At 43.1% G+C, this 13,082-nt stretch overlaps 1 long non-coding RNA gene across 1 annotated transcript; it reads left to right on the forward strand.

Moving 5' to 3' along the window:
• Positions 1-1,270: 1,270 nt before the first annotated feature.
• Positions 1,271-11,065, forward strand: LOC307216126. The gene is made up of 2 exons (XR_013838922.1): positions 1,271-1,540; positions 10,646-11,065. It is a non-coding gene; the product is annotated as an uncharacterized lncRNA (long non-coding RNA).
• The last annotated feature ends 2,017 nt before the right edge of the window (positions 11,066-13,082 follow it).

Genomic DNA, 13,082 nt, shown 5'->3' on the forward strand with positions numbered 1-13,082 from the left:
GTGCTTCAGAAGCTTATGCAGGTTGGTAGGGGATCTCTCTGAACATTAGCTGGAGAGCTACCAGCTAGTTATCAAAGTCAGGTTATTGGACATCCTTTCTGACTGCACTACTCACAAGTGTATGCCTGAATATGCTCTGATATGGGTATTAATTTCGCTCTCATATATGCTTCGGACAACAGCCCACAGGGGGTTACAAGGCTCCTCTTTGATAGTTCTGATCCTGCTAAGTTCTCCAAAGCGCTAATCCTTTGTAAGAGCATTTAGACCATGTTTCCCAACACTTTTGGTAAATTTTAAAGCAAAGGGAAAACAGTTATTGATGCCATCAGGTACCATGTAGTACCAGCCAAAGTATATCTTTTGTATCCATCTGTCTTTCCTCTCTTTGAACCTTTTGTTTTCCTCACAGCTGTCTTCACTCGCTTTAAACAGATGGTGTAAAATCAACATTTCTTTGTCAGCTTCCAGTGTAAGTCAAGAGAATTCCCTATGGACAATATATCAGAGGACTACATGCACTGCCTGTAGTAGATACCTATTTCAGGGTAATACTTTTTAAAGATAGCATTTGGACCCAATCTAACAGCGCATCCTATCTGCTTTTCAGTTAGTCACATCCAAAATCACTAGGAACTTGCAGTCAGAAATGCAGCAGCTGACTATTCCTAATGGCACCTCCCCATTTAATTGGGTTTTTTGACTTTGTCATTCTCCTGCATTGATACCCACAGCACATAGCCACTCCTCTCTTTCCCTCTGCCAAATTAAGTTCCTTGAGAGTAGCACCAGTGCAGGCATTGGCAAACTCGGCCCTCCAGACATTTTGGGACTACAACTCCCATCAACCCTGACCACTGGTCCTGTTAGCTAGGGATGATGGGAGTTGTAGTCCCAAAACATCTGGAGGGCCAAGTTTGCCTATGCCTGCACCAGAGTGCAGAATTCCACAACTGGAGGCTAATTCACACATGTGTATATCACATGTGCACATGATCAGAATAGATCTCTGCTCACTCAGGGGGACTTCCTTTTGTTCTATAGTCTCATGCATTCCTGACAGCCTCAAAAACACAGAGTGTTGCTGAAGTGTAGGTGGGTTCCCATGAGGCAAGACACAGTGGTAACAGCAGGAACCTTTTTTGAACGAACAGGACTGGACAACAGGGGCAAAGCAACTGCTTATATACATTTCTGAAGGCCTGGGCCACTACCACTCCCAACATGATTGGCTGTCTAAATTTCCAAGCTGCAAATCATGACTCAGAGTTTAAGGGCCAATGGCAGAGGCCCAAATCCTGAAATGTTCTGTGATTGGATATCATGTATCGAATCAGAACACAGGGGCTCAGACCACAGAATACATAACAGTTGCCATTTTTAATTGCAATCTTTGGAACACAGAAACTGAAACGTGTAACTGATTGTTCAGGATTCCAGAACATTGTATGGAAAGGTGGTCAGGATGTCACGACACTGTTTTATGGCCTGTGACTTCCTGCTGGTTTACTTTCTCTTTCATGACCCATCACCAGCAGATGTGAGTAAGCTTCAAAAAAGAGAAAGAATTCCTGACAAACTTACATGCTCATTGTGCAGCGAGGGAGGGAATGCTAGAAATATAAACTTGCAAGAATTTCATTTTACTTGGGTCAATTTTATGCTGCATGCTCATAGTTCATTTACAAACATGTTGGCAGTCTATAAAGGTAAAGGTAAAGGTACCCCTGCCCGTACGGGCCAGTCTTGACAGACTCTGGGGTTGTGCGCCCATCTCACTTAAGAGGCCAGGGGCCAGCGCTGTCCGGAGACACTTCCGGGTCACGTGGCCAGCGTGACATCGCTGCTCTGGTGAGCCAGAGCCGCACACGGAAACGCCGTTTACCTTCCCGCTGGTAAGCGGTCCCTATTTATCTACTTGCACCCGGAGGTGCTTTCGAACTGCTAAGTTGGCAGGCGCTGGGACCGAGCAGCGGGAGCGCACCCCGCCGCAGGGATTCGAACCGCCGACCTTTCGATCGGCAAGCCCTAGGCGCTGAGGCTTTAACCCACAGCGCCACCTGCGTCCCTGTTGGCAGTCTATACATTATATTAATTAATGGAACCCTTTTGTGTTGAAGCAAAAGAGGTTTTTTTAAAAAAAAAAATGCACAATCTTGAAGTAATTGAAGCCCTAATTATGGTGCACAAAGAGCAAAAACTCTTTTGTAAGTAGCTCTAGTGCTTGGAATTTGTGCAATTAATTGTAGCGCTCACATCTTCTTTCCCTAGTACTTTATTTCTTAAAGAAATTTGGAAGTCTAGAATCGGAAGGACCTTCAAAAGTCATCCATTTTAATCTCATGTAATGGCCAGGAACCACCCAACATCTTTAAATGGATTAAGCTGCTCCTATAATGACATATAATCAAATTAAATGATAGTATCCTGAAACTGAAGAGTTGCAGGGACAGGTTGAAGCCCCTGCAGCAAATGTGTTTGTAGAAAAAAGGGGGGAAAGTAAGAAAAAAATAGGCTGTGTACATGCTATACCTTTAAAGCACATTTGAAGCATCTTCTTTCCCTCAGAGATTTCTGGGCACAGGAGCTTACCCCTCACAGAGTTACAATTCCCAGCATCTGACAACTACAGTGCCCAGAATTCTTTGAGGGGGGAAATGTGTTTCAAATGTCCTTCAAAAGCATAGTGTGTATGCAGCCTTAGCGAACAAACAGTTAAGCATGATATTTTTCCAATAGCCATTCTGGAAAAGACAGAAAAAGGGGAGGGGGGGCAGAAGGGACTTTTTTTTATAATGAGTCATACCAATGGTCCACATTAAGAGCAATAAGACCTGCACCAGCAGTTAGTACTACCAGATCTCTGGAGAAGAGACTTACTATCATTGTGGCAATTTGTCCTCCTCAACATTTGCCTTTTGCTGTTGTCAGTCTCCTCTGGATGAGAGATGGAAGAGCCAGCTGTATGTTATCCAGCCTGTATGTCAGCCATATGTCATCTACCCCTCATCTCTGAACTGTATTTGGAGTGCAGCAATACAAGTTCCAGAAACTTTCTTGTTGATTAACTCTTATTTTGCTTCTGTATGCCAAATGGTTGATTCTTGACATTTTTTTTAATTTACTGGCCTGTAATTTGTATGTTTGAATTGCTAACACTCTGTATTTTGATGCTTTGAATGTTTGCTGTAAGCTGCTTTGGGCACAGCTCATTGTAGAAAAGTGGAATATAAGTAAACTCTATCAATTAATGTTAACAGCTCTTCGGAATCTCAAGAATCTTTTTTCTAGTTCCTCTGAAAAATTTTCTTACTGGGACAACAATCCCCAAACTGAGACTTCCGGGTCGGCGCCATCGCCGAATGGCGGACTCCCTCCGAGCTCCGGAGGGAGTCGGCTGGGTAGGGGTCGGGTCCTGCCGTGCCGGCGACGCGGGGACCCTCAAAAACCATGGGTGGAGATGCCCATGGACTTGGTGACTCGGCGGGCACCGTTTGCGCCCCCCCGACCCGCGAAGGAGCCTTTTTAAAGGCTGCGGAGCGGGTGACGGGGGTGGTGTGGTGCTGTGAGTCCAATGCTTCCCCTGCCCAGCGAAGCCGCATGCCATTCGGCGGAGAGCAATGACTTCTTCTTTGAAAATTTCGGATTTGGACTAAAAGGAACAACCCGTGAGTAAATTGATTGGACTTAAAAGGGAAATTTGATCTTTGAATTTGGAGCGAGCGGGGGGAGGGCAAAAAGGAAGTCCGCCCCCCCCTGTTGTAGATGGCTCAACGCAAGGATTTGACAACTAAGATCAAGAGATGAACTTGTTTACCTGAAAAAAAATTTTAACTTCACGAAGGGAAATTACAATAATTGTGCTGGAGGAGAAGACTGATTTGTGGGAACGAAAATGCAACCCCCCCGGGAAAAAAAATTTTAACTTCACGAAGGGAAATTACAATAATTGTGCTGGAGGAGAAGACTGATTTGTGGGAACGAAAATGCAACCCCCCCGGGAACCGGGAACGATCCGCTATGAGAGACTGGTGAAGAGACACAGAAACTTTGACAGCTGTCAAAGTAGCTGTCAAAGCAGGAAAATAAAAGAGAACTTTGTTACGATGGCTTTGCTGGTTAGATTTGTTACAATTTGGACATAAATTATTGGAAATAAAGGCAACAAGTTATTTGACTTTTGGGTCTGATTTTGAAAGAAATTAAGTTACCATATTCCCTCTAGAGGGAGGCTGGGACATTGCAACAGTAGCAGCAAGTGGGAAAATACTATGAATTTGAGCAGGATCTGTTATCTCTTGGGAAAGCTGCAAAAAAGAAGCATTATTTTGTCTACAGAGGTTTCTATACTAAAGGAGACAATGGATTTATCTATTGAAGAAAGGAAGGGACTTGACGCAAGTTATGTTCCTGAATAACAAAAGCCTCTGTGGAGAACAAGAAGTTTCTGAATTAGAAGGTTTCTGCAGCAGAACAGGAAAAAGCAACCTGAGGAATAAGAGCTGGACCAAATTTGAAGCCGGAGTATTTGGAACATCCAGACTATAAAAGGATCAAGAAATAGAATTTAAGTTAGACTCTTAAACATAGAGGTCTGGATGGAAGAACAATGACTTTTTCTGAGAGTTTTTTCGAGATTGGACTTTCTGAAATTAAAAGCTATCAAAAGACGGCAAAGTGGAGTTGAGATATAGACGTGGATACACCAGGCTGGCAGTAGACAATGGATGAACTTTGAGGATTGGAATCGGGGAATGGGGGGGGGGGGAGATTTGGAATCCAAAGGCTGTAAAATTATATATTATTTCTTTCTTTACTTTTTTCATGTTTGTTGTTTGAAAATAGGGGAATTCGTGGAAGGGAAATGGGGTCGATCTTAGGGAATTATATAAAATATAAGGAGAAATGGTTCATTAAGATAAATAAGATAAATTAATTTGGAATAAATGGGTTATTTAAAATTACAAATAAGGTTTTAAAATTTGGGGTAAGAATCTGTGGAATCAATTTAAGGGAAATGGAATACAAGAGGGGGAGGGGGGAAGTCTGGGAAAGATGCCACTGAAACCAAGTGTAAATCATATTTGTTTTTTCTTTCTTTCTTGCTATCTTTCCTTTTTATTCTGGAAAAATTTTAATAAAGATTATTTAAAAAAAAAAAAACAATCCCCAAACTGGTGCCCTCCTGTCAATTGGCCATACTGGAAAGGACTGATTGAGTTATGAGTTAAAAACATCTGGAGGCACCAGGTTGACAAAAGCTGAACTAGACATTCTGGAAGATCATGCACTTGAAATTTGTGCTGTGTATTACTAAGTTCCTGCCTGTCCACCACTCTGATTCTTTCTACTAATGACTACAAAGACTTTGCAATTTTTGTCTAACTCAGCTTAGAAAATGACTTTCATATGGGTTCACAGTATAGAGCTGTGAACAGGGGAAGCAGCTTTCGTTATCTGGAGTTGAAGACACTTAAAAGACATTTGCATTTTTTAAATATAATTAAACCTGATTTGTTTAAATGTAGAACAGAGAAAACATTTCACAACAGCCAAATGGCCTGAGGTCCCTGCTATCTGCCAAACATAATTTCTTGATTGACAGAGGATTTGAGGATAGATGAAGGCATTTGAAATAGCCACAAAATATTTAGCATCCACTTACAAAGCTCTCCTCTCTGCTCATATAATACGGGGTATTCTCCATGAAGTATGAAACTGCAGTCCAGATACTAATTCAGAGATTCCAAGGCTTCACACTTTGCATGTCTGTCATTCAAATGACTGCTGCGCTCCCACGGGATGGTTTGCCTGTAGTAGTAGAGCTTCTGAACAAGAGCAGTTCCGCTTAAACTAGGCTTCCAAACAACATTACCACATCAGCTATACACTTTTTTGGGGGCGGGGGGAGAAAGAATTTTGCAGTGGTGAACACTCCTAATCTGCATCGTGAAGAACAGCACACAAATGTCTCTGCATGTTCCAACGTGAGGCCATTGAAAGGAGTTTCCGCAAGGTGACCATAAAGCATAAACTGATCTGATTTCATGCACTTGGTTTTCTCTAATGGTGAGTTCTTCATGGAAGTCATTTCCGGTCTCTGTGGGATTGCCTATTGTTTTTATGCACCTTTAACTCAGCCATGTATGCATTATCCTGGAAGCATGTGGGTGTGCTATGGGAACCAAAACACATATGACTGCTATGACTAAAGAGGTATATTTCTTTCTCCTCTTTTATCATGGCAGTTGCATGTACTAATGTACAGAAGTCTATTTTCATATACCAGACGGTTGTTAAGCCACTTATAATACTATGAAAACAGGAGTATTATATGTGATTACAGCCACTTAGCTGCCCCCTAAAGAAAGTTCTGAATGCTAAGTACATTTCAGTTGCTAAAGACAGGATGAGCACAGAGTGTACAATGGATGACTATTTGAATGCAACCATTGTAAACAGCTATCATGGTTTACCAGATGTACAGTACCTATCCCTTTATTAGTTTTATGATTATAGTCAGCAATATTCATTACCATAAAACTAGCTATAAATATGTATTTAGAAAGTACATTATAAACCAGTAGGTTTCTTAATGGTTCCCATGCACTATAAAACAAATAGTGTAAAAATGCAGGAACACAATATGATCGGTTATAATTTTGTTGTTTTTAAAACAAAGAGAAAGATGTGTGAATTATTTCTCATGTGCTGTCTTAAGGAAAATGGGAGGTGTGTCAAAAGGAAAATCAGAATGGACAAGATGGCTGATTACTGATTTTAGCCTTTACTGTGAAGGGTTGACAAACCTGTCATTACCAATATCAGTTTTCCGTATAAAACATTTGCAAGTATGACATAGCAGAGGTGTTTAATGCTATTGCTGCAAAACGTGAAATACAAAGTCATAAAGTGATTCCTGCAAATAATGCACTTGTAGAGAATTGGGGCAGGAAGAATAGTTGGGCTTCATAAGCTGCTTACATGGCTTATGAAGTCAGTCTGTGATAAAATAGCTAATGCTATTCAACAGAAGGATAGCATCCTGATCAAGGGAAGTAATAGTACCACTCTATTCTGCTTTGGCCCCTTCATGGATCACTGCCTTGCCGTGGCGAAGGGGCTTGAAGAACTCAGAGAAGCTATGAACTATGCCGAGCAGGGCACCCAAGATGAACAGGTCATAGTGGAGAGTTTTGACCAAACGTGATCCACCTGGAGGAGGAACCGGCAAGCCACTCCAGTATCCCTGCCAAGAAAACTCCATGGACAAAGACAACAGGCATATAAAAGTTATGACGCTGGAAGATGAGCCCCTCAGGTCGGAAGGCGTCCAACATGCTACTGGGGAAGAGCGGAGGGCAAGTACAAGTAGATCCAGAGCTGATGAAGCGGCTGGGCCAAAGCCGAAAGGACGCTCAGTTGCGGATATGCCTGGAAGCGGAAGCGAAAGGAAAGTCCAATGCTGTAAAGAAAAATATTGCATAGGAACCTGGAATGTAAGAACCATGAACATGGGTAAGTTGGAGGTGGTCAAAAATGAGATGGCAAGAATAAATATTGACATCCTGGGCATCAGTGAGCTAAAATGGACGGGAATGGGCGAATTTAGTTCGGATGACCATCATATCTACTACTGTGGGCAAGAAACCCGTAAAAGAAATGGAGTGGCCCTCATAGTCAACAAAAGAGTGGCAAAAGCTGTACTGGGATGCAATCTCAAAAATGATAGAATGATCTCGATACGAATCCAAGGCAGACCTTTTAACATCACAGTAATCCAAGTTTATGCACCAACTACTGGTGCTGAAGAAACTGAAATGGACCAATTCTATGAAGACTTACAACACCTTATAGAAGTGACACCAAAGAAGGATGTTCTTCTCATTATAGGGGATTGGAATGCTAAAGTAGGGAGTCAAGAGATAAAAGGAACAACTGGCAAGTTTGGCCTTGGAGATCAAAACGAAGCAGGGCAAAGGCTAATAGAGTTCTGTCAAGAGAACAAGCTGGTCATCACAAACACGCTTTTCCAACAACACAAGAGACGACTCTACACATGGACATCACCAGATGGGCAGCATCGAAATCAGATTGATTATATTCTCTGCAGCCAAAGATGGAGAAGCTCTATACAGTCAGCAAAAACAAGACCTGGAGCTGACTGTGGCTCAGATCATCAGCTTCTTATAGCAAAATTCAAGCTTAAACTGAAGAAAGTAGGAAAAACCACTGGGCCGGTAAGATACAATCTAAGTCAAATCCCTTATGAATACACAGTGGAAGTGAGGAACAGGTTTAAGGATTTAGATTTGGTGGACAGAGTGCCTGAAGAACTATGGATGGAGGCTCGTAACATTATACAGGAGGCAGCAATGAAAACCATCCCAATGAAAAGGAAATGCAAGAAAGCAAAGTGGCTGTCCAATGAGGCCTTACAAATAGCGGGGGAGAGAAGGCAAGCAAAATGCAAGGGAGATCGTGAAACATACAGGAAATTGAACGCAGATTTCCAAAGAATAGCAAGGAGAGACAAGAAGACCTTCTTAAACAAGCAATGCAAAGAAATAGAGGAAAGCAATAGAATGGGAAGAACCAGAGATCTGTTCAAGAAAATTGGAGATATGAAAGGAACATTTCGTACAAAGATTTCCATAATAAAGGACAAAAGTGGAAAGGACCTAACAGAAGCAGAAGACATCAAGAAGAGGTGGCAAGAATACACAGAGGAATTATACCGGAAAGAAACGGATGTCTCATATACCCCAGGTAGTGTGGTTGCTGACCTTGAGCCAGACATCCTGGAGAGTGAAGTCAAATGGGCCTTAGAAAGCACTGCAAATAACAAGGCCAGTGGAAGTGATGGTATTCCAGCTGAACTATTTAAAATTTTAAAAGATGATGCTGTTAAGGTGCTACACTCAATATGCCAGCAAGTTTGGAAAACTCAGCAGTGGCCAGAAGATTGGAGAAGATCAGTCTACATCCCAATCCCAAAGAAGGGCAGTGCCAAAGAATGCTCCAACTATCGCACAATTGCACTAATTTCTCACGCTAGCAAGGTTATGCTTAAAATTCTACAAGGAAGGCTCAAGCAGTATGTGGACCGAGAACTCCCAGAAGTGCAAGCTGGATTTAGAAGAGGCAGAGGAACCAGAGACCAAATTGCAAACATGCGCTGGATTATGGAGAAAGCTAGAGAGTTCCAGAAAGACATTTACTTCTGCTTCATTGACTATGCAAAAGCCTTTGACTGTGTCGACCATGGCAAACTATGGCAAGTTCTTAAAGAAATGGGAGTGCCTGATCACCTCATCTGTCTCCTGAGAAATCTCTATGTGGGACAAGAAGCTACAGTTAGAACTGGATATGGAACAACTGACTGGTTCAAAATTGGGAAAGGAGTACGACAAGGCTGCATTTTGTCTCCCTGCTTATTTAACTTATATGCAGAATTCATCATGCGAAAGGCTGGACTGGATGAATCCCTAGCCGGAATTAAGATTGCCGGAAGAAATATCAACAACCTCAGATATGCAGATGACACAACCTTGATGGCAGAAAGTGAGGAGGAATTAAAGAACCTTTTATTGAGGGTGAAAGAGGAGAGTGCAAAATATGGTCTGAAGCTCAACATCAAAAAAACGAAGATCATGGCTACTGGTCCCATCACCTCCTGGCAAATAGAAGGGGAAGAAATGGAGGCAGTGAGAGATTTTACTTTCTTGGGCTCCATGATCACTGCAGATGGTGACAGCAGCCACGAAATTAAAAGACGCCTGCTTCTTGGGAGAAGGGCAATGACAGGCCTAGACAGCATCTTGAGAAGTAGAGACATCACCTTGCCAACAAAGGTCCGTATAGTTAAAGCTATGGTTTTCCCAGTAGTGATGTATGGAAGTGAGAGCTGGACCATAAAGAAGGCTGATCGCCAAAGAATTGATGCTTTTGAATTATGGTGCTGGAGGAGACTCTTGAGAGTCCCATGGACTGCAAGAAGATCAAACCTCTCCATTCTGAAGGAAATCAGCCCTGAGTGCTCACTGGAAGGACAGATTGTGAAGCTGAGGCTCCAGTACTTTGGCCACCTCATGAGAAGAGAAGACTCCCTGGAGAAGACCCTGATGTTGGGAAAGATGGAGGGCACAAGGAGAAGGGGGCGACAGAGGACGAGATGGTTGGATAGTGTTTTCGAGGTTACCAGCATGAGTCTGACCAAGCTGCGGGGGGCAGTGGAGGACAGGAGTGCCTGGCGTTCTCTGGTCCATGGGGTCACAAAGAGTCGGACACAACTAAACGACTAAACAACAACAACAATTCTGCTTTGGTCAGACTACACCTGGAGTACTGTGTCCAGTTCTGAGCACCACAGTTTACGAAGCATATTGACAAGATGGAATGTGTGCATAGGAGGGCAACCAAGATGATCAATGGTCTGGAAACCAATCTTTATGAGGAATGGTTGAGGAGGGGTATGTTTAGCCTGGAAAAGAGGAGACTGAGAGGATAGCCATCTTCAAATATCTGAAGGGCTGTCACATAGAAGATGGAACAAACTTGTTTTCTCCTGCTCTGGAGGCTGGGACCTGAACTCTAAAATTCTTTTGATTCTATGAAGGCTGCTCATAAGGCTTACTCCTTGCAGACATCTGCACCAAGGCATGGATATCCATTCAGGGGCACACATGAGAAGTAGCAAGTAGAAAACTGACCTGTGAATCAGGAAGTTCCTTCTTCAAATCTTGCTTCTGGCATGAATTCGTAGGTCACTGCAGGCAAACCACTCCCTGTCAGGCCACAGTTATCCACTACCATCCATCTGCAATATGGGAGATAATAATACTGACTTACCTTACAAGTTGTTTGTAAGGACTACTGCTACATAATGCATGTGAAATGCTTTGAACACTTGGAAGTGCTGTACAACTGTGAACTCTAATTAGATTAGGGTCACTAATTGGAAAGAATATTTCATCACCTTATATGAACAGCTGACAGTTTAGACAGTGACCAAACGGGATATTTGTCACAAGTGTGATCAATTAAAGGTATCTGTTGCTAATTAGTCTGACTTCTGGGTATATTTTGATACTACATTGCAGAAATTAGTATAAGACCACTGAACAAAATGATGTGGTTGTACAATACGTGTAACTGTGTATTTTACTTTGCATGAGATTTCCACATGAATAATTATTATTCCCAAACTGTGACTTTTGGATGTTTTTCTGCGACTGTGATTCTGTATCTGTGAGGTCAGATTCTAGCAGAGGAACCTGCTGAACAGGTCAAACTAGTTTCTTTGCTAGGTTAATGGTGGCAGCTGTTCTGTACTGGATCCAAAGTTGCGCCCCAAGATCCCCAGGACCCACCCCCAAAATAACTTCGCACGGACACTTATTTTAGTTTAAGTTTTTGGGCAAATTTTGGCCACAACTTTATTGAAATATGACCACGTGAGCAGTATTGGCTTAGGCATTGACTTCCGACTATAACTGATTCCACCTCTCTCGGTGATAGTCCAATGGGGTAAACCAAACGAGGGAGCAAGGTCAATGAGGACCAACCAAAGCTCAGCCCGGGCTTCCTGTGGTCCTGGCATGGCCCTAGCTCCTAAAGATGACTTCAGACGAGATCCAGGACCCCCAGATTCCTTTAATGGAATACCCAGTTCCTGGAGGGGCAGGTGATGGTCGCACCTCCCCTCACCACAATCCAACTGAGTCAATGCCTAACTGCCACCTTACAAGTTGTGACGATTGCTAAGGGGTAGGCAAAAACCAAGTTGCTAAAGCCAATCTGCCAAATGGAAAAAAATCCTACCCAGCCCCTGTTCCAAAACAGGTGACCCAAACCAAAGCAAGGCCAAGCAACTCTGCCTAAATCTAGGGAGGGTGTTCGGCAGCGTGAAGCAAGTGCCCCTACTTGCATCACGCTGCCGGTTTTAAAGCCCCTGGGATCACGCCACCCTCCGGCAATTGGCTAAAACAGCCTGGTGTGATCCCAGGGCTATGGCTAGGACATCTAGCTACTCCCCCACAATTTAACCCTATAAGGGGAGAGCCCTGGGGCCGTGCGCACAACCAGGACCCTCTATTAGGAGGATCCCATCTATGGCTTTGGGGGCACCATTCCCCTAAAAACTAATGGGAAGGGAAGATCTGTTGGAGTGTTAATGCTGTGAGAGCCCTTCCATCCTATACTCAGGTTGTATATACATGCAGATAAAACCATGTATCCTAAAAACACCACAGACTCCACTGAATGAGTGCTAGCACTTCTGGAGTCTCTTATCGCTGGGGGACTAGGATGCATACAACACTATGTAAGAAGCATTTAAAAACCAAACAGCTAGAATTATAGGACCAAGGCAGCTATCTGAAAGAAGTGCCAAGCTGCTGGGTACGTACTGACTGTGCTCTAAGTCTGCTTCCACTCAGGTATGAATTTAAAGTGGACATGGCAAAAAAGCAGCTCTTTATTTTCTTGACAGATGAATGAAAAGTATAGTCTAAAATGGATCCCCATGTGGCAGCACACTAAGACTGAAGTGTATTGCACCTGGAATCTGGATGAAAACCCATCTCGTTTCCCTATCCCTGACAGGCACGAGGTAGGCAACCAAGCTGAAAATTTGCCAGCTGTATAATGTGAAACTTCATTTGAATTTCAATGAAAAGGTGATGCATAAAGAAAGACCTGGCTCACAAGGCAGCAGATTTTGCTTTTAAGTGCATACTAAATATTAAGCTTGTTATGCCTATTCAGCACAAAAGACAGGTACATTTTCAAAAGTAATTTTAAAAGTTAGAAGTCGGACCGCCAACAAAATGTTGCAGCATGAAGTACTCGTGCTGAGTGTTCCAGTCAGTCAGCAATGCCCTTTTGTAGGATATTCCATTCCAGTCCTCCTTCCTTCCAGTGTTACATGCCCCCCCCCACCAGCCTGCCACTGTTCCGTGGCCATTGATCAAACTTAGTCCTCATTGGGCGCTCTTTGGGTTCCTTCCGTCTTGTCGTTTTTCTCTGGAAGACCTCTGGCCCATTGCCTAGCTGCTGCTTACAAGAAGGCAGAGGCAGTG

This window comes from Podarcis cretensis (assembly GCF_951804945.1).
Source record: "Podarcis cretensis genome assembly, chromosome: 5".
NCBI lineage: Eukaryota > Metazoa > Chordata > Lepidosauria > Squamata > Lacertidae > Podarcis > Podarcis cretensis.